General features: G+C 38.7%; 1 protein-coding gene across 2 annotated transcripts in view; it reads right to left on the bottom strand.

Moving 5' to 3' along the window:
* The window catches only part of LOC122812676 (bone morphogenetic protein 2-like), a 249738-nt gene extending 228526 nt beyond the window's left edge, over positions 1-21212 (bottom strand). For both annotated transcript variants that reach the window (XM_044084830.1, XM_044084867.1), the window contains exon 1: positions 20816-21212. The gene's annotated coding sequence lies outside the window, so the exon portion shown is untranslated. The remainder of the gene's footprint in view (positions 1-20815) is intronic.
* Positions 21213-21766: the final 554 nt, after the last annotated feature.

Below are 21766 nucleotides of genomic sequence, written 5' to 3'. Positions count from 1 at the left end.
ACAAACGCCAATGCGACTAAACACTTAACATGCAGTTGGAAAGCCATGTTAGTGTTGTATAGGTGTGCTAAGCCTAACTGTTGTACCTTCCTCCAAATGTTCTGACCGAAGTGGAATAGGCATCCCTTGGACATTACACCCTGTAAATTCAGCTGTACACTTCTCTTAGCTGCTATCTCAAAGTCACTTAATATGTATTTCAATTGCAGGTCTAATCCTCCCTTATTTAACAGATTCAACACACAACTCCACATAAAGTTGTATGCTTTTAATGTCTTCTTCGTCATTAGACAAAATACCAAGGGCACACTCTTGTGGAAACCACCATATTGCACTAGGCAGTGAATACTGTATAATTGTCGGCAAATAACCCCTTTATAGAAGTATGTGCCGTCTACTAGCCATATAGTCGCACTGCTGAGATCAACTAGATTCTGCTGTGTGGTAAATACTATTACGCTTGTGTCAGTAGCAGCATCACACATTCTTGTAGTAATAAAGGGGCCACTCTTCGTTGGATAGTCACAGACGTCTATATCATTTATAGAAGAAAGTTTATCTTTTCCTACATGTTTTCTGCGTATTCTACCTACATGCTGGATGAGGGCTTTCCGGGTAGGGAGGCTTGGTGTTACATCAGCAGGCGTCCTCGCTAACACATCATCAACCACAAGACATGGGTTATCGCGGGATACTCTGGATCGTACCCGTATATCATCACAGACCCTATATTTCTCTACCTCCATTGGATCTCCACCATGGGAATGTTGTACTGATTTCTGTAGCCTTTCACCGTCTGGAACACTGATGGTAATCGCTCTACCCTTACACTTCATTGTTTGTTTCCATTTGCAACACCAATAGGTCTTTTCATCAGCTACTTTTTCACGATGCATTACAAATCCATCCAACAGTAGCACAACTCTTCCCTTTTGTGAACTTATGGGTCGATACACCGCTCCCAACGTACCTGGGGCATTTTCAGTAATATTACTAGCAGAAGCCATTGTTAGTATTTGTATGTATTGCATACAACTGACGTTCGACATTTACATTCATTTTATAGTGGTCGACATTTCAAATTTCGCGGTTTTTCTCATTCGACATTGTGCTATTTCGTCTTTATAGCCTCGAGGTACTGCAATTCGAGATTTCAGTACTTCGAGGTTATGAAGTGAATCCATATATATATATATATATATATATATATATATATATATATATATATAAATATATATAATGTATAATATATATATACATATGGATAGATATAGATAGATACAGATATACAGACACACACACAAACACACCCACCTTTGAAAAAAAAGACTTTCTTTTTAAAATACAGTACAACTGCAGTTGGGAGCAAACTTTACATGCTCAGCAGCAATTTTGCATTGATTTTTGAATGTTCTTGATCTCTGGGTTGCCATTTCACTTTATTTTAAGTTTAGAACCTTTACTTTGAAACACTTTGGAAGGCTGAGTTTGAATTTACTTTGGGTCTGGTGGCACAGAGTTTGAATTTACTTTGGGTCTGGTGGCACAATCTGTCTAGATTTGCTCCTGTTCTCTTCAATAACAACTGCAGTTCCTTTCCAATGAAGGGTGTTGGCTCACTGCCTTCCTTGCCTTCACATAGTCTGATTAGGTGGAAATTTCTGAGGTGCGCCCAGTTCCCAGGTCATCTACTTTAAACTCTAATCTCCAGTGCAGCACCTGCAGCTCATCTTTTCATAGGAAATGACCTGCTTTTGTTGCCTTCCATTCTATTAAATCTTTTTGTTGATATTCCAGTTTGGTGTCAGTTTTCAGCAGGTGTAGTTTGCTGAGGTTCCCTGCAGGTCCCCTGACTCCTTAAGTTGTGAGGAATTACACTGAGGTATGCAAGCAGTGCAAGTTGGTCTGGGTAGTCTCCATGTTATCTTCATTTCCTGCCACATCCAAAAAAGAAAAAAAAAAAACAAAAAAGAAACCTCAGCAAACCACCTCCAAAGGGCAAAGGTCTGACATATGTCTTTTATTTGGGTATACTGTTAAACTATTAGTCAATAGAAGGTGATCAAATGCAAGGTTAGTTGGTTTAATTGCAAAAGCAAAAGTCTAAAACTCATGTCCATATTGCGGTACATTTTCCCCTTTACAACAACTACCCTAACATAGTGCTGCCTGGTCCTGTACCACAAAGCCATGCAGCAGCAAGTAGGACTAGCCCCTTGCCTGTGCTGAATGCTAATGAGGTATTCCTGGGGAGATGTATATGCTAATTAGTCATGTGCTCCCTCTCCCCCAGAACTACCTGAAGGAATGCATCTACATGCCAAGCAGTTCAAGAAATGACTCATCTTTGTAGACCAGCAAGGCCATCCCTCTACTACTCTGTGTTACTGAACATGGCCAGAAGGCCATGATGAACTACATACCATGACTGTACTACAGGGATTGGAGGTGTGGGGGGGGGCAATGATTAGAGATTGAGAAATACTCTTAAATGTAACTGCTGTAATAACACCAACAGCAGTATGGGGATCTTAAGGTGGGTGGATACACTAGACCAACATGGTGCTATAGGTGCTGTAATGGCACTGATTGTATAATAAGGATGTGGGGGGACCACTAAACACTAGGAAATACTGTTAAATATAATTGTCATAATGGCACTGATAGTACAACAGGGATCAGGGGGTTGGGGAGATACACTTGATCACCAGGGATTATTCTGATTGGAAGTGCCATAAGAGCAACAACAGCAGTATGGGGATTGGTGGGTGGGGAGTTAAACTAGACCACCAGGACAAAATAATTAAGTGCTGTTATGGCACTTCAGCTATTACCAAGGTAGATGGCACCATAGGAGGGTGGATTGGTTACAGGCCAATAAGGGGATTGTGGTGTGAGTGTGCATGCAGGAGAAGAGTCATGTTTTTTTGCACTTCTTTGTATGGGACAGTGATTAGGGGATGGCACAGTTTACTACCATGATGTGTAGATGAGCAACACAATTCAGAGACATGCATGTTAACTGACACTTAGGTCTTTCCTAATCATGGATAACATGTCTTTAAATTGCAAATGGGCACATAGAGAGAGAGATAAACAATATTTTTCTAAAGGATAACTGTTGCAAGGCTAACCAAATATATATGGGAAAATGTGGCATCCCTATAGTCGAATGAGATGTTATTATTATGCTATGTACATTAGATGCATCCTATCTGCACAAAACAGTGCACTGCATGACCCAACCATAATTCTCAACCTCTTTGGTTGGACAAAGCCATAAATAATAGGGAGACGAAGACTCAAAAATAGGGACAATTTTTAAATATTGCTAAGTTGGTATAATAACAGGTTTTGAATTAGCATGAATTTTCTGAAAGGTATGAAGCCTGAAACTCAAATGGCTGTCATTATATTCTTACTTGAATCCTCAATGCTTTGCCAAAGATTTGCTAGAAAAACACAACCTTTATGAGAAACAGGCCAAAAATATGAGGCAAAAATCTGGACAGTTGAGAGGTATGGCCCTACTCTTTTCTTGTTTTGTTGCCTGATGTCATAGGTTCATAGGTAAGTATTAAGCTAGCTGCCCTTACAGGCCATTTCAAGCCTAGCCAGTTTCCCTTTTTGTGCTCAAAATAACCTAAGCCCATTTTGGTTAAAGATTGGCCTTAACCATCCCAGGGTCAACAATTATATATTTCCCCTAATGAGAATAACTGGGATCACACCATAAATAAATTGAGGGGACCATATATAGGATAAAGCATTTAGTAGCTGCATCTGTCCATTAGTAGTACAGGGGGCAGTCCCAGGGTAAATTTTCTTTTTCCCATCCACAGATCTAAGTTGCATTTCAAAATGGGCAGGGATGAATGTTATATCAATTTATCTTGTAAAATAAGAATGGTTCCCTTTGTTATGGGCACTGCCAGGGTACCATCTGTTCATTAGTTACAGATCTCTTTAATGTGGAATTATTTAGATGACTTTTACTTCTGCAGAGATTGTGCATATGTACTGATACTGGTGGACTGTAGAAGTCTGAGTAGACTTTTTATGATGGAAATGTTCTGAATTGGGCTTCTGAGTTGGTACCCTGTACTTCATTAGTTTGTAGGTATTTTCAAGGCCATTTGATCTTTGGAACTGGGAAGTTTAGTCTTTGTCAATAATACTGCAATTGTTTTTACTAATAATTTGAATTGTGTAACAGGTTTCATTGATGACAGCCTAGAGAATGATATCACAAGCAGCTGTTAAGGGTATCACATTCCTACAAAAAAAAATTGTGTATGGTATCTAAATTATTTAGAAGATATTGGTTCTAGTTATCATCATGCTAAGTTTAAAAGGAAAACCTTGGGTGAATTCATAAAGGTTACAGTGCTGCATAAATGAAGTATACATATCATTGCTACCTTTTTGAATTAAGAGACAGCCTTAATATGGTGTTCTAGCACGTGTGGCACCACATCAGACTGTCTCTGAGGCAGTGCAACATTCAGATGAGGCAGTCCAAGGGAGATGCATATGCTAATTAGCCATGTGCTCAAAATTGCCCCCTCCCATGAAACTGCCTCCTGGAAGGAATCACTGGTTTGAGCTATTCATAAACATGCTCACCCATGTAGATTAGCACCACCATCCCTACCACAGTGCAGTAGAGAACACAGCCAAATGGTCATGTTCAGTCATCATAGAAAAGGTAAACCCCAGATATTTTAGTGGTAAACTAGGGTCAGTAGGTGTGTGAGTGAGTGAATACATGTGTCAATATGTGTGTGTGTGTGTGTGTGTGTGTGTGTGTGTGTGTGTGTGTGTGTGTGTGTGTGTGTGTGTGTGTGTGCGTGTGTGTGCGCGTGTGTGTGTGTGTGTGTGTGTGTGTGTGTGTGTGTGTGTGTGTGTGTGTGTGTGTGTGTGTGTGTGCATGCTTGCGAATGGATGCATGTGTGATTGACATTGTGCGTGTAGGCAGCTGTGTGTTTGTGCCATTATTGCACATAAGAAATATTTATTCCTGGTGTCTAGTGATTTGACCCCCCCACCCCCACTCAGTCCTCTTACTAGTATAAGTAATCTTGTGACGTAATCCTTGGTGACTACACATCTCTCCCATCCCCACAGTACATTAATTCATGATTGCAAATGGTCCCTCTGTCCTCGTAGTAAATTAATGTTTGATAGCTAATCATCCCCACATCCCCATAGTACATTAAACACTGGTGGCTGGTGGTCCCTAAACACAATGTTGTAGATTATGCTCATTAGGCTAGGGGTATGTGGAGGTATGACATGTACATGCACTCACACAGACACACACATATGACCACCTGTACACCACAAACATCTGCTTGCAGACGATTTATAAAGCTTGCAGGCGACTGAATAAAAAATGTTATTTCAGTCTGCTGCTGCTAGCACCATACAACAGCCTGCAATTGGTGCACAATTAGGCCTCTGCAAGGTGTTAATGGATTAAGTTCTTGTCATGTTAATTAATTTCCGGTTTCATTGCTTTTAATTTTCTGACTTTGCTTTCTCTTACAAGAAACTTGCTTCAGCAACTGCTGGGGCAACTGGCTATCAATGCTAAAGACCCCAATGACACCTCAATCCTCCCCTACCCAATGCATATGTAACCAATGCAACATCATTCAAAATCATCATACAAAAGTTAAATATACAAGTTTTAAATATCATACTTAGCATACTACTAGATTCACAAGTTCAGATAAAGATTAACACAAAAAAAAACAAAACACACAAAATAAAAAATCAAAACTTATAAAGGAATAAAAAAAAAGGGGAGGGTATATTTGGCATACATATTTTTTTTTTAATAAATCATTTCTCTGTTTTTGCTGTTCTGAAGAACGTAAAGTTTGAAACTCATGTCTGTCCCTACCACTAAGCAGAAAAACAAGTGTATGACAAATAGACAACAAATATGAGGAAAACTGAGGACAGTTGAGAATACACAGTCCTACACACACACACACACACACACACACACACACACACACACACACACACACACACACACACACACACACACACACACACACACACACACTCACAGTTTTACAAATCACTGCTTACAACCCAGAACAGAGTCAGCAGAAAGACAGGGACAAAGGATATTCAAATACAGAAGCATATAATTGCAGTGCAGATTTGAATGATTTGCTAGAAAGCCACAAATTTTATGATGAACAGACCAAAAATATGAAGCAAAATCAAGGACAACAGAGAAGTAATCCTGTTTCACATATATTACAGATGGGTCTATATTAGAACATCGACTTTTTAAAACGTTGAATGTTCAAATATCGACCCCTATTCAGTGAACGCTGACAATATCGAAACATGCAGAACAGCGAATTTTTTTCCCAGAGGAAAAAATTTGCTGTTCCGCACACAACACAAACACACCAAACAAACAGCAATCCACACACATACACCTAAAATCCTACATCTAACCCTACACTAAACTGTACACACACCACTAGCTATCCACTTACCTTAACCCAAACCTTAACACTAAGGTCCATCACTATCGCACACTCACCTCACCAGCGCCCTAACCCTAACTCACCTACCCCGCCCTAACCCTCACGTCCACACAATCGCACACTTACCTGATCTGCGCCCTAACCCTAACGCATGTACCCCATGCCCAAACCCTCATGGCCACACAATCGCACACTTACCTGATCCCGACCTGTAACTTTCCACCACAGTGCTGAACATAGCAAAGCCACAGGAATGGCCAACCAAATTCCTTCCCTAGGAAGAAAGTCGATGTTCCGCAGCTTCGCTATTTTCAGCGTTCGCTGAACAGGGATCGACATTAGAGCATTCGAAGTTGTGAAACTTCGATGTTCTAATATAGACAGATTACAGATACATAAGAGGTTTTACTCCTACCAACTTAGCTTGCATAGCAGTCCTCCTGTGTTTTTTGTGAACTTTTTTTTTTCCATAGCTTGATCTCTAGAAACAAGTAATACTAATGTCTGAGATCAAATCATACTTCATGCCACAAAGTACCCTTTTATTTTTGAAATCAGCTCAGTGGTGCGGAATATCTAACAGCAGCTGCTAGAAATCATTCCCTTTAACTCTAATGAAACAAATGGATGGTCTCTCTGACATTACCGATATTTCTATCAAAGAAAAGATTTCAAGATTGAATTAAGGCAGATTCAGATGTTATAGCTGTTTTTGGTCCTGAAAAAAAGCCAGGCTCAAAACACATTTCCCAGGCAATTTCAAAGGGTAGTTCTTGAAAACTTCATTGGGACAGATTCTCCTATTTGAATTCCCTTTTTCAACAGATCTTTAGAAAAGTTACAGGAAAAGACATGATGGCATTTCCCATACGCAAAAATGGGAAAAGGGGGCTGTGAATGTGCGTGGTTTGTGTGTGCATGTGTGTGCTTGCGTGGGTGTGTCAGTTTATATATATATATATATATATATATATATATATATATATATATATATATACACACACACACACACACACACACACACACACACACATATGCACATGCATATTTATGTATGTATTATATACAAAGGTTTATATTTGTTAGTATAATGTGTCCCTATTAATACTATAAATAGTATTGCAATATGATCTATATTAAAAATGATGTCTTGTAATTAAAGTAAACATTGATGAACAGAAAATACCTTGTTCTATAAGACAGTTACTTAATGGTAAGAGCTAGAGAGGCTCATTTAAACCATGCTGGTAACAAGAAATTACATGTTTAATTTAATAAGCAAAACTGAGAATTATAACCCAGGAAATCAGAGAACTTGGCCTCAAAATGCAGGGGTGCTTTGTGCTTAGAATTGCAGTTCTGGAAAATGTACTGTGGAGGACAAGAAACAACCTGGAGCAGCTTGATAAAGTCTGCACGTTTTATACTGAAAATCCAACCTGAAAGATGCCTAAATTTATTTTGGGACTAAGCCTAAACTGAAATAAAAGACTACTGAGTTTATTTTTTTATGTCCTAAAGAAGAGTTTGAACCACTGAACTCTTGTTTTGCCTTCCGTTTGGATTTGTGGGTTTTTCAATTGCCTAATTTTCAGTGATTTGAGTTTAATTATGTGGCTTCAGTTTTATGCACATTCAGTGTTGTGTCATAGTTCAATATACTCTCACACACACACGCACACACACACACACACACACACACACACACACACACACACACACAGAATCTCAAACATAATGCAGTGCATTTCACTTTTAATCTAATAATAGTCTCTAGAACATTTACCAGTTTCATATCAACTTTCACTTTTAAGCCATTCCCAGTTAATATAAAATGAACAAAAGACGGCACTAAGCCATTTCCTAGGAAAGGAAGTGTGTCATATTTATCCATGATAAATGAACCACTAATATGTGAGTTGCAGTCAAAAAATTGGCATGACAAAAGCTTATCCTCCTTTGAAATTAATGCAAAATCCTCTGACATAGTACCCTGGAGATATACAAGTCAGTTGCAAAAATGATCCGCCTCTCAGAAAACTTACTCAAACCTTCCTTTATGTCTTTGAAAATTAGGTATAAAAATGTTGAAAATATTGAAACGCTGAAATGAGCCAAGTGAAAATAGTGGGAAAAATGCAAACCTTCAATGTCTCTACCCACTATAAAGTTGTTAATGGATGATTGACATATGTTTCTTCCCTTCCTACTTGAAGCCTTTGACAATAGGTTCACTCACTCTCATTACTACTTCAAGTACACTAGCCCTACTGCAGTGTATTATCTTTCTTCACATTTCTTCATTCTCTCACTCTATAGGTCCTACGTCCAGCCTTTATAATCTTGGATATTCTCTCTGATCACTGAATCTTGCAATACCTCTCACTAGTTCTCAACCACAGAACTCTGCAGCAAAAAAAACTAAGTACAAAACTAAAGACAAAGTACTCTGCTCGGGTAAATGGTACAGTCTACAAGTCCACCCAGTGTCTAGTTCAAGTATTCATAAACAAGTCAAGGCTTTCTGTATACATTTATAGGCTGTTTCTCAAGGAAACCTTTATCCAGCTCTTGTTCCATCCTCCACAACTATCACAGCCTTCAATCTGATTTTATTTAGTACAGTGTGTTTATACCTAGTTGAATAACTTGCCCATGTCAAGCAATGTGTAACATCAACAGGTTCCTATGTTGTGTTCTGTTTATCCTTTCTTTTTTGCATTTATGAGTGAAAAAAATTCAATAAAAAGATATTTGAGAAAAAAACTATCAAAGCCTTCATTAAAGACTATTGGCCTATTGCAGCTTATGGCATCTCTTTAGTGTCATAGTTTGTATCAACTCTCACCTCTGCTTCAGCACCATCTTAGTCCTCACCCCCGAGCCCTGAAATTCATCTCACTCCTTATAGTAAACTGGGTGATTACAGCATGCTCTTCCTGCAGGTCTAGTGTTTCCCTACTCATTTCACTTTACTGTGTTAAACTATTGGTTTAACTACTGGTCTCTGACTAAACTGACTGCTTAGCTTCCAAGTAAGACTTGCAGCATCCTTAAAAGGCCTGTTCTAACTGCTCCATAGCCTACCAAACCAAGGGTTCTCCTTACTTTTGTAATAACTCCAGTCTTATTTTTGCCTCTCAGGAGTCATCAAGATTAACCTAAGTCTGTTATGGCTGATTACAGACACATTGTAATGGCTGTATCTCATCCTCCCCCAAAATATAAAATAACTCAATGCTCCAAATATTGACAAGGGTATATGAAAAAGAAAAAAATCTAAAAGCCTGGATATCCCAATACAAGCCAAATATTTGTTCAATTTTACAATCATGGTTTAAACCTAACTCTCTTAAACCTCTTTGAGTTTTCTTATATCTTTTATATAACAACGTGAAATGGCTGGGGGGTAGATTTGTTTAAAGTTGAAGTAATAATGACATATCATGTAAAACTTCACATTTCCATAACCTACATCTCCCCAGCACTTCTTTAATAAACTAAACTAATTAAATGCATGCATGTAAAACAGATTTTTTTTTATTACTAAGCAATGCTAAATTTAACATGTCCAAAATTATACAACAAATCCTTCCCACATAAGTTCATTGTCACACATATAGCTCTCTTTGCTACTCACTGAAGCCACAGCAGTAACACTAGTACCACTTTAAAATGAATATGAAAGACTGGAGTAATGCCGTAGTTTTGCCACTCTCCTTGACAACCTCAACTATCACAGCCAACTGACCACAAATGGTCATGTAAACCACTAAATCACATCTACTACTAGTCAAAGACAAATGTCCCTCCTCTCTGAAAGAACTACCTCTACTCATTGAACTTGGATTAGACCTGGAATTCATTCTCAAATAGAAAAACTATCATCAGTACTTCCAATGACAAAAAGTCAGTGTGGAATCTTCCCCTCAAATCTAGAAGAATCAAGGATAAGGCAATTGACTGCCTGAAAACACACTGCAAAATGAATTAAAACCAGGGATAGAACTTAACACATCTGGAAAGATCCCAACTACACTGCCTTACCAAAATATTACTCCCTTATGCAGACTATGCGCATATTTTTTCTTGAACTACACTCATACAGAGACCTTATCCATAAATGCTGTGACAATGGTTAGCTTCCCGGAACCCTGGTCTCTAATTTTTGATTCTGTAAATCACTTCCATGCTTGTAAATATGTAAATATCATACCTTGTCTGCATAATAATAATTTGACCATGTGATGTAAATACTTTAGCTGCATTGCTAAGTAGTTTTCACTGTACTTTGTGCTCTATGTAATTGTAACATATGTGTATAAGTTTTGAGATAAAAGTTTTGAGATAATTATCTTTAACAATCAAATTATTAAAAATTAAAGCAAGTAAAGAACAAAAACATGATCTTTCATCCTAGATGGTTTCAGTGCTCTAAAATACTCAGAAACACACTTTTTGCTTTTTATGCATAATTTCCACTACTTCCAAATACCATATTTTAGAAAAAAAAATCAATCTATGTTTCCAAATCTTGTATGGCCAGAACACTACTGATTCTAAAGCACTACATGCTAACATGTATCCAGGTGATAAAGAAATAGGAGGAGTATTTTGGCCCAGAAAATCTTCATTGGCATTAAAATGCACACGCATATACCTGAGTTTTACTGTCCACCTACAATTCAGCATCTCTGTAACCAGCAATGAGTGTTAAAACCCCTGCAGCACTTTGAAATAAGGTCTTGTCTCTCTTTCCAAAAACATACTGGGATGATTTAACTACAACAGAAAGTGTAAGCGGGGGGGGGGGGTATCAATCACATTATCAGACTAATCTCAGACTTTCCAATTAACCACCAAAGAGACTGAAATTTCCTCTTTGTCCATTCCTGAGGCCAGGATCTTCAAATGTTTGGCTTTGTCTGTTTACCTGAACCTATGAGTTGGTATATTGTCACATGTTTTATTCATTTATTTATTTTATTTATTTATTTATTTACACTTTGTTGATCAGGTTAGTCCAGGTAAGCTTGTACGCTCTTTTCAGGGGAGACCCGAGATGACACTTGTGCTGACTAGAGGAGATTTGGCCAAAGGTACCAGGGAAATTTCCTCAATAAGTGCCATGGAATCTTTTACATGCAACTGAGCTATCACTGACTCAGGCAGATGGGTCCTCAGTTTCACATCTTATCCTAAGTATGACAAACTACTGCTACACTACATTATCAGTAATGAAAAATATATCTACAGCCCACAGTCTTCTGATCTTCCAGTGTCAAAGGTGGGTGCGTTACCCCTATCGAGCCACTGATACAGAATTTAGAAAATTATATGCCACCATAACAGAAAGGCTTTGAGCAGAAACTCCCACTGACCAGTAGAGGGGCACTTTTCTTCTGAGCCCTAGATTTCTAAAGCAGTGTGTAACATTGCTCCGAAAACATAACAGTTGCTAACAGAAATGCTGCAAAGCCCCAAAGATGAGAGGGCAGATAGAAGAGAAGGGTCTTCTGATAAAAAGAGGAACAAGATACAAAGGGAGATATTAGAGGGGCATAATGGGAGATTGTGATACTAAAGAGGAAATGGCAGGAGGAAGAACAACAGGCTTACAGAAAAGAAGAGAGTGAGTACCTAATGGTAACTAGTATGTGAAGAAGAGTGCTGCAGTGTGGGACCAGAAAAATGGGAAATACAGCCGTGCCCCACAAAGGATGTGCAGAAAAGACAGGAAGAATGAGTAGGCAGCAGAGAAGTGAAAAGGAGGCGCAAGTATTATTCATATGTTGTGGGAACATAAGTGGGCAAGAATTTTCTGGGGGAAACAATGGAGTAACAGAAACAAATTACTGGAGGGCGTTTGAGGATACATAGAAGCTGTACTTATCTGGACTCAGAAAGAAAGTTGGAAGGTCTGGTAAAGTGTTAAGAAAGTAAGGAAACAATACTATTACTAGGCAGCTCTGTGAAAACTTATACAGCATGGAACTGGAATAAAGTGAGTGAGAAACAGACTACTGAAATAAGAGAAAAGAACATTAGGGTCATCTGGAAGATAGTAATACAATACAACATTACAGGAGATAGACAAAGGCACAGAAGGGGATAGAAAGTTACTATGGAATTGGCATTTAGAGAAGACAGTTAAAAGAACATAATAATAAAAAGGGATTAAAGAATGAACTCAAAGTGTAGGAAGGAAATTTTAGGCAGGGATGTAAAATGGAATGTTGTACATGAGGATTCCTTACAAAGAGAGCATAGTAGGGGAAGAAAAGAGAGGTACTAATTGGGCTGTGGATACAGAAAACTAGGATACAGCAGGGTAGAAGTGATATGTGCATAGAAAATGCAGTGTTGTTGTTGTGTCTTTCGGCTTTTCCCAGTTAGGGGTCACCACAGCGGAACTCTGGTCCGCTAATGATTGGTAGTTGATTTTTACATGCCGATTTACCAGCCCTGATGCACAATCTTCAATGAAGGAATGCCCATTCATGCATGTCTCCATGCAGAAGACCCTGTAGCTGAGAATCGAACCAGACAGTGTCTTACTGTAAGGCGACAACGCTACCGCATCACCACCACCGCTCAAAGTTAAATATGAATGCACCTGAATGGACCTGCTGTTTCAAAATTTTTTGTAAATATATTAATGAAATAACAAAGGGTTGTTGGAGGTTGCACATTCTGAAAATGGATGTAATAAGAAGCAGAGTGGCACAGATATGGTGGTGATGGCTCACAGCATGTAGCTCTCCAGTTTTGTTCTTCCCTGTATCTTAGTGAACTTTTACTAGGTGCTGCAGTTCTTCCTACATTCCAAACAGATGCCAAGTAGTTTGATGATCTTTCAAATTGCCTGCAGGTGTGTGTGTGTGTGTGTGTGTGTGTGTGTGTGTGTGTGTGTGTGTGTGTGTGTGTGTGTGTGTGTGTGTGTGTGTGTATTTAAAGGTCAGAGGGGTATGTTTGTTATGAATATATTACTTTGGTATTAAAATGGTTACAAAAAGCATGTACATTTTAACTATATGTAGGCGTTTCAGATGCAGTCTGAATGGTAATTTACAATTTTCTTTTAAGTTTTGAACATAATTCCTCTAAGGATTAACTCTTGCAATGATTTGAAAAACAAAGTAACCTTAAAAAGGATTCTGCTGCTTTCAACAGAAAAGCAAGTCCTTAAAAGCTCTGGTCTCCTTTGGAAACAATACGACCTTAGATTGTTAAGTTTAGCATTTTGAAATTCTGTACTGAATTATTGCTTATAACCCTGCATTTTTATTACTTTTTATTCATCAAGTAAGACCCACAAGTCTGCACATACACAAAGCACTATGTTTAAGTGCCTTACTAAAAATCACACAAGGTACAGGTGAAGGAAATCAGACTCATCATTACAAATAAATCTTTTTTTGCAGCTAATAGTTTTAATTCTGTTAACTATATCTCAAAATGTGCCAGATATTTGGCAAATGTTTCTGTGTAAGTTACAATTTCAGCATGCCCTCTCTTGGACATTGCACTCTAACATCAAGTGCTTTTGAAGGGGGAGAAGGCCCCCCATCCCCTAAACTTATATATACAAACTCCATAGTTCCACCAACTCAGAGAAGGCAGAAATCTTCAAATGGACAGTAATCATTGCCAGCATACACACAGAAATCATACCAGCAATGATGTCCTAATAGGTTCATAGTTAAGTACAAGGCTAGCTACCCTTGTGGGCCATTTTAAGCCTAGCCAAACTTCCTTTTTGTGCTTGAATTAACCTATCCCATTTGGTGAGAGATTTGCCTTACTCATTCCATGGTTGATAATTATATATTACCGCTAATAAAAATAACTTGGATCAAACCATAGATAATTTGAGAGGACACATGCATGTGATGAAGCACTTATTAGCTGCCTCTGTCTGTTAATAGTACAGGGGACAGTTGTTGTTGTGTCTTTTGGCTTTTCCCGGTTAGGGGTCACCACAGCAGAACTCCGGTCCGCTAATGATTGGTAGTTGATATTTACATGCCGAGTTACCAGCCCTGACGCACAACCTTCAACGAAGGTACGCACATTCACGCATGTTTCCACGCAGAAGATGTTCTAGCTGAGAATCGAACCGGACAGCGTCTTACTGTGAGGTGACACCGCTACCTTAGCACCACCACCGCGGGTAGTACAGGGGACAGTCACATGGTAAATTTTCTGTTTCCCATCCATAGATCCAAGTTGCACCTGAATATGGACAGGGATAAACTTAGTTTAATGTTGATGGGAAGTCAATCCCAGAGCAGTGGTACCCACTGCAAGATATACCTGTTCCTCCAAACCATTCTGTTGACGTTGCAGAAGAGGTTAGATTCCTAGAATGAGGATTTCTGATGCAGTTTGACTTGATGATGTGCAATAAATCTGTCAATACTGAGTCAGAGGATACCTTGTATGCCAGACATAGGTCACCTCTTAGCAGCCTGTAGGATACCGAGTATAGTGACAGTGCCTTGATAGGACATGCTGTTTAGCTCTTGTATCCTTTTAGTAATGCACCTCTGTGGGTGTTTCAGTTGTTGTATGTGTATGGACAGATACATACCAAAGGGGGCATTGTATTTAATGACTGGCCTAATGATGTCTGAGTAAAGGGGGACAATGACATCCTTAGATCTAGGCACACTCCTTTGGTTTACAAGCTGTGCAATATAAAAGGACCTTCTTACAACAACAGACACATGTTGGTCAAAAGTTAGGTCTCTGTTCACATAAGTACCCAAATCCTGAACAACTCGGTCAACTCTTAGGGGCGTATTGTCAATGTTGCGGTTCCCTGGTATACATGACTTCCCAAGCGACACAATAATGCATTTTTTCGCATTAAGTTTCAGCTCATGATTTTGGCATCAATTACTTTTTCCTGTAGGAAGGATAAGTATTTTATTTATTTATTGATGCTTAAGGAATTCCACTTCAGCCAACTGTATAGGAGTCAAACAGCACATTTTTTTGACTTGCTGACCTCCTTGTGGCTTTGTGACCATGGAGTCAGTTAATATACATAAGGAGTGCAAGGGGTTACAAAAATGCTACTTATGGTATTTAATTATGTTTGATTTTCAAAGTTGAGTCAGTTACAGTTTTTGTACATGTTGTGTATCATTCTAGTTGTATTGCACAAAAATGACTTTGCATAGCTTCCTAATTCATTTTTCCAATGATGTAAGATTCACTGAATTGGTTGTCGGCATAGTGACGTGGGTCACTTTTACATAACATATGCAAGAATCTCCCCAAAACAATTATAAAATGAAATTTTGTGATCAAACGGGCAGTAACAGTGTTGCAGTTTGATGGTAGCACAAACATGTTGTAGATTTCTGAAGAAATATTTACACCAGTTAAACTTACAAATGTACATTCAGTTTCATGGATGCATAATTTCTGACATTTTGATGTGAAACCTACCAAATACCCATTTCTTTAGCCACCATCATGAATGCAGCAGTCATGTTTAAAATTTAGACCCCCTCCACATACACATATGCACACAAACACAAAGTACATTAAATTAGGAAACACTGAAATTTTGTGGATACAATTTTTTTTCAGAAATTGTACGGGTAGTCTGCCTCTATGGACTCCTCAATCAACAAAAAGAAGCAATATAAATAATAAATAAGTCTATTTTTTTAGTAACAGAAATTAACACAGAAGTGAATTTTCATTAGGTTAATTCATTTTACGTCTTAGAAGTTTGTCTTACATTTGGCAGCAATATTTTGCATGCCCTTGACCCCCAAAGGATTGATCGGGACCTGTTCACCATACAACTTTTCTCTGTCAAGCTCTTTCATGTGTAACTGGAAACCATCCTTCTGTAAACTGTAAAGCTATATTTCACACCATGTTTGTTTATCCTGCATCTGCACATTACAGTTTTTGCACACCTCATATCAGTAGGTACACATGTATTCACACAAAATAATATACATGCACCAGGCATGCAAATGTGTAAACAAACACACACATATATTATATGTATATACATGTATATAAACCAAAGAGTAGAAAGGACACACAAACAAACCATTCAGTAAAAACTTCAAGGAAAACCTAGACAAGCTAGAGTTTTCACTGTGTGATACCTTAAACTTCCTGTAGTGGAGGCCCAGGCCCATGGGATACATGCAAATGAACCCTTCAGGACATCAAGCGTTTCAGCTACACAGCTTATGAATGTCCTGACTTTTTTTACTTTCCAGGTCTTTATAGTTACATTCAGAACAATAAAGTCAAACCCTACTAGCTGTAGACATGCATGTTTTGGCCTTTTTATTGACCTCGTCAGCACAACATCCCATAGGCATCCACCTAGAGGAGGTTTAAGATATCACACAGTGACAACTCTAGCTTGCCTGGGGTTTCCTTGCAGTTTTTACTAAATGGTTTGCCTGTGTGTCATTTTTACCCTTCATTTGGATGTTAGTTAGGATATTTTGCAGGCACCTTAATCTTTATGGGCATCGGTTGGGTTTAAAGACCCTGTGTTTCTCAAATGTAGATAAACTATCCACTTACGCTGTGCTGACGAGGTTGATAAAAAGGCAGAAGAATACATGTCCACAACTAGTGGGGTTTGGCTTTACTGGCCTGAATGTAACCATAAAGACTTAAAAAGTGAAAAAGCATTGACCTTTCAGAAGCCATGTAGGTGAAACCCTTGATGTCCTGAAGGATGTATTTGCATATATCCCATAAGCCTCTACTACAGGAGATTTAAGGTATCAAACAGTGATAACTCTAGCTTGTCTGGATATTCCTTGAAACTATATGCACACACACACACACACACACACACACACACACACACACACACACACACACACACACAGTAATACATCCCTGTTTTATAACTATCTGTGTTTTCACTTCTTACTGTGGAATTTTGTATCAGTCATAATGCTAATATATATATATATATATATATATATATATATATATATATATATATAGTTACATATATTATGAGATATATAGCCACTGTAAATGCCTGTAACAAGACAGTTTCCTGTAACTCCTTTCTTTACTATGACATAGCCAAAATATCCATATAAATTAGTAGTTCATTATGTATCTTGCACATTTAACTACTTTACTCCTTTTATTAGTTGCTTGGTCTCTTTTAGTTAATGTCCATTGTCATAGCTGTCAACCTCATAATACCAGAAATCTGGACAAAGTCTAAAATAATTGGGTGTCAAAGGCCCAAAAAGGACAAACTTTAAATATTGCTCTTATAAATTTAGAAAGTTGCCAGAATAAAAGATTTTGTGTTAACATGCATTTTCTAAAAGATATAAAGTCTGAAACTCAAATTACTGCCATAATTTAGAGGCTTCAATCTTCAATGGTTTACTGGAAAGCCACAAATTTTATGAGGAGCAAACCAAACATATGAGCCAAGAATCTGGACATTCTGCAAAAATATGTACAGTTGAGAGGTGTGTATTGTCAACATAAATTTTTCTGATGTTTAGATCCTGGCATCAAAATAGGGGAAGCCACTTCAAGCAGTAGTCCCATAACAAGCGGCGTACCCCAGGGTTCAGTCTCGGGGCCTCTGTTATTTGGGATATACTTTTCTGAGGTGCAGGCCAAAACCAGTGGGCTGACCAAGTTTGCAGATGACTGCAAGCTGGGTGCTGTCATCATTTCCCCTAGTGATGTGGATATCCTCCAAGAAGGTTTCACTCAGACAAATGACTGGTGCCAGAAACATGGCCTCAAACTGAATACCAAAAAATGCATCATCATCCCCTTTGGGGAGAGTGACGTCCTCACAAATTACGACATTAATAACAAAGTCCTAAGCACTCAATCAGTCATGAGGGATTCGGGCACCCAGGTTGATAGCAACCTGACTTTTGACCACCATGTTGTTTCCATGGTTTGGAAAGCTTTCTACATGGCCCACCTCATAAATAAGGGCATCTCATCCAGGGACAAGGAGGTCATAACATCCCTGTATTCTTTCCTTATAAGGCCCATGATTGAGTACAATGCATCTTTCGGCATGTACCTTGCAAAGCACATGCAGCAGCTGGACACACCTCAGAGGTTCATCACTAGGAGAATCCAGGGCTTCAGACATCTACCATAACAAATAGGCTAAAAGTTCTATCCCTCTGCTCAAATTCATAGTCATCTCAGAGGTGACCTCTGTCTGGCATACAAGGCGATCATGGACCCCACCTTGATGGGACTGCTGCATATCCGCAGGTCAAGCTTCACTCGAGTAACCCACACGAGCGGCTTCAACCTGGTCTGTGACTTCAACAAGACTTGTTGGTGGGACAGATTTGTGCCTCCCTCTCCACATCAAGCAGGGTACCTCTTTACCCCTTTTTAAGTGCAACCTGGATAACTGATTGGGAAACAGAAAATATACCCCTGGGATTTCACCCATGTCCCTGCTGGACAGGAGCACTGGGTGCTGATTTGTCTAAACATGGGCTAAACACTTGGCGAGGCTTATAAGGGCCTCAGAGCCAATAGCCTAGTAACCTCCTATGATCCTATGTACTTAACAACAACTGTCATTATTAGAATTAATAGTGAAGTATTTCTGTCCAGGTTCTCTCTGTAACTAGGTGCTGCCCCTAGTGGCGAATTAAATAACCAATGTATACAAAATAATTAATGAATTAACGAATGAATGGAAAATAAAGAAATGCCTTGTTTAACCATTTCTGTGTCATTACAAAACAATCGCTTTATTTCATATTCTTGCTAAAGCAGTGCAGTGGTTAAGATAACTGGAGGCACGTGAGAAAAGGAACTAATACAGAATACAAGTGTTGCAGAAGCCATAAAATAAAAAAAATTAAAGCTCATTAAGAAGGGGCAGTTCTGTAACTGATGTTCTGACAATACTGTTTAAACGAAATTAATGACCTTATCATACCTAAAAATAACAAAAAGGTTGAAACTAATGAAAAAGGATTCATTATTGTAAATATTTTAATCATGTGTTTACTATGCAACTAAATGTATGTATTCAATACTTACTGTATGCTTACACTTCAAACGAGCTATGCTCACATATCTATACTATGATCATGTATTGTTTTAAACAGTTAATCTCATACAACCAGTTATCCTATGGTGTGTATGCCCTATACTATGTTACATCCTATTTTCTATCATATATTTTTATCATGTATGACTTATATTACTCTCTAACTTTGTGGAGCTTTTCTCCCCAGGACTCCGCTGAAAACGGACACTAGTTGTCCAGTCAGAATATCCTGATAAACAAATGCTAAATAAAATAAATAAATTCCAAGAAAACTACTCTACCACTGCTGAACAAAGAATTATTGAATGCAGTGTCAATTATAAAATGGAAATGTTGCTTCATAGCAGTATGTATATACCCTGTGTTAAACATTCTTGGTCATACCTTTGTTCTGTGTATTAACAATACGAAGTATTGTTATTCTATAAACATGAAAACTAATTTATGAGCATTCTCGTGTTGAATTACCACTAGGTCAAGACATCCACAGAATAATGTCAATGGATTTATTGGAAATGACATACAAAGTAATTCCTATGTGTACTGTACCGTGCATAGAATTACACTGAAGTATGGAGACGCTCACTACTGTAAAAATAGTGCTCATAGTTAGTTAACGTTCATTAACACCAGCATATGATTTCACAGAAGCGGGATCCATATCTGGCAAAAAGCAACCCTACTTAGCACACTATGGGTAGTAAAACGGGCCATGATACACGACGAAAACGGGCATATACTGAGCAATATCCACCTTTTAATGTGCTCATCTGTACTTAGAACTTGTCCTTGCTGATAGTATTAACAATTAAGTCATTTTTGCATGAGTATTACGGTATAAAAGACCATTTAAAAACAAGTTTATGTATATCCCACTTCTACAATTTTTCAGATTTCATATAATAAAAAGGTGAGAAATTACTAAGGTTGATGACGAGAATGTCACTGTAAGAGTAAAGGGCAGCAGACCCAAACTTCTGCCTATCCCAATAATATCTACAACTCCACGTACCTAGCGCTCCCAAAGTTATATATGACCAATACAGCCAAGTGTTATCAGGTCTTTTTTGGCTTGGTAGTGTTGTAATACTGTACTGTAACTAGGTGGCAACAAGTCCTTGTAGTCTGTGTACATCTCTGATGACCCTGTCAAAACGCTCAGAGAATTCCCCAAGTTCCAGTAACTTGTATTCACTACAAGGACTTCTGACAAAAGTGCTATACATACCGAGCCCATGGCTTCTTCTGCTCCCCCAGTGTGGATCGAGCTGTGTGAGGGAAATCTCCCTTCTGTACTGACGCCTTCCTGCTTTTAAAAGCTACTCAGAGCCACCACTTGCTCCATTCTGTTCATCACAACCCTTTTCGTGTATTGTATTTGTAAATTGTTCCCTTCTCATAGTCTCTTTTTAAACTGGATCCCAGTCAGAGCGCTCGAGCCCTGCGAGTGATCTCGTGCCGTAACTATCACCACTTAGTTCCGTTAACGTTCCTGAATACCTCCTGGTCCCGCGTGCCGTGTGCGCCCAGTACCCCTCTCGCCTGTACTGTGTCTGCTGAGAGGGCTGAGTGGCCCCTTTTAAAGCGCCTGTAGCCTCCTGGTCTCCCCTCAGGTCAGGATATGATGATGCTGATGTCACCAGCTACTGTAAATGCACGCCACACGCTCATTGCAGTATAAACTGAATTTGCTGATGCCTTGTTAACAAGGAGAAACTGCATGCTTTATATAAATTGTATTATTAGTTGAACAAAACTTCTTAATGCCAGGGAGGGCGATCCTTAAAACTAAAGCCCATATTTTATACCCATTCACAGCAAATTAAATAAATAACCAGGTAAGAAATGTATATATTAAAATCCGCTTAAACCTTTACAATGAAGCTCATCACTTCAGATTTTACAGCATTTCTGAAAACAGGCAGCGTTTGACCTGTTCTCTGGCTGCCAGTTCTCTTATCTCAGTGAAGAATTGAACAGTTCTTAGTGCCTCTGTATGAGAACTGCCTTTTCCACTGAATAGCAACATAATTAAGATACAGTATAAGTAGTAAGGGTGGTGGGGGGGGGGGGGTGGGGGGTAGGGGGGTGCACCGCATTACTTAACATGTGGTTCACTAGGCTTTCTCAATATCAATACACAGTACATGTTTGATACTTTTCCTTTTCCTTCTTCTTC

Source organism: Protopterus annectens, chromosome 1.part0, assembly GCF_019279795.1.
Source record: "Protopterus annectens isolate FY-2018-M chromosome 1.part0, PAN1.0, whole genome shotgun sequence".
NCBI lineage: Eukaryota > Metazoa > Chordata > Ceratodontiformes > Protopteridae > Protopterus > Protopterus annectens.
Note: the sequence above shows the minus strand (reverse complement) of the source record. Positions and strands in the feature narration are given on the sequence as shown.